Source organism: Penaeus monodon, chromosome 5 (genome assembly GCF_015228065.2).
Source record: "Penaeus monodon isolate SGIC_2016 chromosome 5, NSTDA_Pmon_1, whole genome shotgun sequence".
Lineage (NCBI taxonomy): Eukaryota > Metazoa > Arthropoda > Malacostraca > Decapoda > Penaeidae > Penaeus > Penaeus monodon.
The window spans coordinates 18,041,322-18,045,177 of NC_051390.1; positions in this window are offsets into that span (position 1 = coordinate 18,041,322).

Here is a 3,856-nt window from a genome sequence, read left to right on the forward strand (position 1 = left end):
TCGAGAAAAATCAATTATATACCATACCTGTTGTCAACCACCTCTTCAAAATCTGCGTCAGCGTCCCTTTCCTCAGTTGTTATTTCTTGGGTAAAGGAGAAAGTAAGAAAGCCTTAGTATTATATGTGATCTTGTTATTTCTTCTTGTTTACATCCCCTCGCGTTTTATTTCATTGTGTCTTTGTATTCCTCTTGTTTGTGTGAGTAATGTAATGTGTCATCTTCGTGCTCTTGTTCTTGTGTTAATTATTTTTTTTTTTCCATATGTGAAAAAAATTTGTTATTTTGCGTAAGCTCACACAATTTTTTTTTTGACAAAAACAATAGTAAATCAATTCTGAACAAAACCAAAATTTTGGGGATCCTCTTTTTTAAAAGGGAAAATACCCTTGGTTTTTTAAAGTTTTTGCAAAAGGGGTTTTGGAAGGCATTCCTTTTTCCCTTACTCCGCAAAATGTACGGTGGGAAAGCAAAAAATTGAAGAAAAAAACAAAGGGGAAAAGAAAAGTAGAAGGGGGGGAAAGAAAAGAAAAGAGAGAAAAGAAAACAACGGAAGCAAAACCAAAAAAAGGAAGGAAAAAAAAAAGAAAAAAACGACGAGGAAAAAAGGGAATGAGAGGATGGGGGGAGGGGAGAAAAAGAAAACGGGGCCAAGGGTGAAAAAAAGAGAGAGGGGAAAGGGGAAAGAGAGAGAGGGGAGAGAAAAGAGAGAGAAAGGAGAGAGAAAAGAGAGAGGGAGAGAGAGGGAGAGAGAGAGAAGAGAGAAGAGAGAGAAGAGAGGGAGAGAGGAGAAAGGAGAGAGAGAGAAGAGAGAGAGAAGGAGGAGAGAGAGAGAGAGAGAGAGAGGAGGGGGGGGGGAGAGAAAAGGGGGAAAGAGAAGAGACGGGAAAAGGGACGAGAAGAGAGAGGGGGGGGGGGAAGAGAGAGAGGAGGAAGAGAGAGAGGAAAAGGAGGAGAGCGGAGAAAGAGAGAGAGAGAAGAAAAGAAAAGAAGAGAGAGAGGGAGGAGAGAGAGGAAAGAGGAGAGATGAGAGAGGAGAGAGAGAGAAAAGGAGAGAGGAGAGAAGAGAGAGAGAAGAGAGAGAGGGGGGAAGAGAGAAGAGATAGAGAGAGAGAGAGAGAAGAGAGAGAGAGGGGGGGAGGAGAGAAAGAGAGGAGAGAGAGAGAGGAGAGGGAGAGAGGAAGAGAGAGGAAAAGAGGGAAGAGGGGGGAGAGAGGAGAGAGAGAAAAGAAGAGAGAAAGAGAGAGAAAAAGAAAGCAGAAAAGGTGACATAATCCGTGACCTCGAGAAAAGGGAGAGAGGGAAGAATCCACCTCTCGGGCTTTTAAGGAGTTTAGAAGATGTAAAACGTTAAAGAAAAATACAAAAAGACAAAAAAAAAAATGGTATGAAGGTCACATTACCCTGACCACGCGCTTTTGACAGGCACGGAAAAAATCTCCTCACCTTTACAGGAAAAACTTCAAAGCATGTTCTTTTCCCCCCCCTCCCCCCCCCCCCCCTTCCCTCCCCCCCCCCCTCCCCCATCCCTCCCCTCCCTCCCCTTCCCCTCCCCCTCTCTTTCTTCATATTTTATTTCGTGTTTTCATATAACCGATTTTCTTTTCTCTGTATCTTTCTATCATCTAGTTTCAGAACCAAAAATTGATATACAAAAGAAAAATAATAAGTGCATAAAAGGCACACACACATATGAATGAATTTATATATACATAATATAATATATAAACAATATATATAATATTATAATATATAATATATTATATATAATTATATAATTTATATACATATATATATATATATATATTATATATATAATATATAATTTTATATTATATATATATATATATTACTGTGTGTGGTGTGAGGTGTGTGTGCTGATACGTGCCCAGACACCACAACACACACACACACCACACACAGATTTATATATATTTTAATAAAATATAATATTATATATATTAAATAAAATATAATATATATATATATATATTATTATATATATTTATATTAAATTCATTCATATGTGTTGTGCCCTTTTTTTGACTTATAATTTTTTTTGTATTCAAATTTTTGGGTATTAATATATATATAATATATATATATATATATTAATTATATATATATAAATATATATATAATATATAAACATACACCAAAAAACACAAACACACAACACACCCCCCACAACACACACACACACACACACACACACACACACACCACACACATATATATATATATATAATATAATATATATATATATATAATTATTAAAATAATATATATATATATAAATTACACATATAAGTATATACTATGTGTGTCTTTGTGTCTGTGTGTGTGTGGTGTATATGTGTATTATATTTAAATATATATTAAAATATTATAAATTATATATAATAATAATAATATATAATATATATATATATATATAATTTTTTATAATAATATATATAAATATATATATATATTAAAATATATATGTAGATATGTTAAAATTATATATATATATAATATATAAAAAAATATATAAATATAATAATATATATATAAAATTATATATAATATATATAATAATTTTATAATTATATTATATATATTTTATAATATATATATATATATATAATATATATTAATATATAATATTATTATATATAATTATTATATTTATAAATTTATAATATAAATATATTTTTAATTTTTTTATAAAATAATTTAAATATATATATATATAATATATATAATAAATTAAAATATAATTTTAAAAATACATACTTAAAGAAATGATCTGTCTACCTGAAGGTCAGATGCAGCCCCAGAGAGCGGAAATCGGCCCCCAGGGCATCTGAGCCGCAGGGGAGCGACCGCGGATAGGCGCATGGCTGTGTGGATGTACGTTGGGACACACTTGTACACACACACACACACGCACACAAACCCCCCCCCCACACACACACACACACAAAACCACCCACACACACACACCACACAACCCACACACACACCCACACACAATATAAAAATATATATTATAATATATATTATATATATATATAATATATATATAAATTATAATATATATATTATATATATATTAATAATTTTATATAATATATTATTATATATATAATTTTATATATATTTTATTTATATATTTATATTATATATATTATATATATATTAATATTATATTTTTAAATATATACATAAAATGAAAAAAGTAAAAACAAACCCCAAAACACCCAAAACTCACAATGCAAAACGAGAGTTCCAGGGGGAGATCGCGCCCCGGCTGACAGAGAGCGCCAGTTACTTGAGCCTCGAATGCCCGTTGGCTGCGGCCTCATGCAAGGTCACAGCCTATCACGTGACAACAACAAAGGGACCAGATAGTATTAGGCCTAATTATGATTAACATCAGAACGATAGAGAGGAGAGAGAAGAAAGAAAGACAGGTAGAAATACAAAACGAGTGAGTGGAGAGAGAGATGGTAGAGAGAAAAAATGAGTCAAGAGAGAGAGGGAGAGAGAGAGAGAGAGAGAGTTTTTTACACACACACACACACACACACCACACACACCCCACAAAAACACACACAACACACACAACAAATTTAAAAATATATTAAATTTTTAAAAAATTTTTTATATATATATAATTTTAAAAATATATAAAAATATATATATATTAATATTAAAAAATATTTAAAAAAATATGTTATAAAATATATTAAAAAAAATTTTTTTATAAAAAAAAAAAAATTTTTTTTTTTTTTTTTACAAAAAAAAATATAATTTTTATAATAATTAAATTTTAATTTTTATAATATAAAAATATTAAAATATAAAAAAA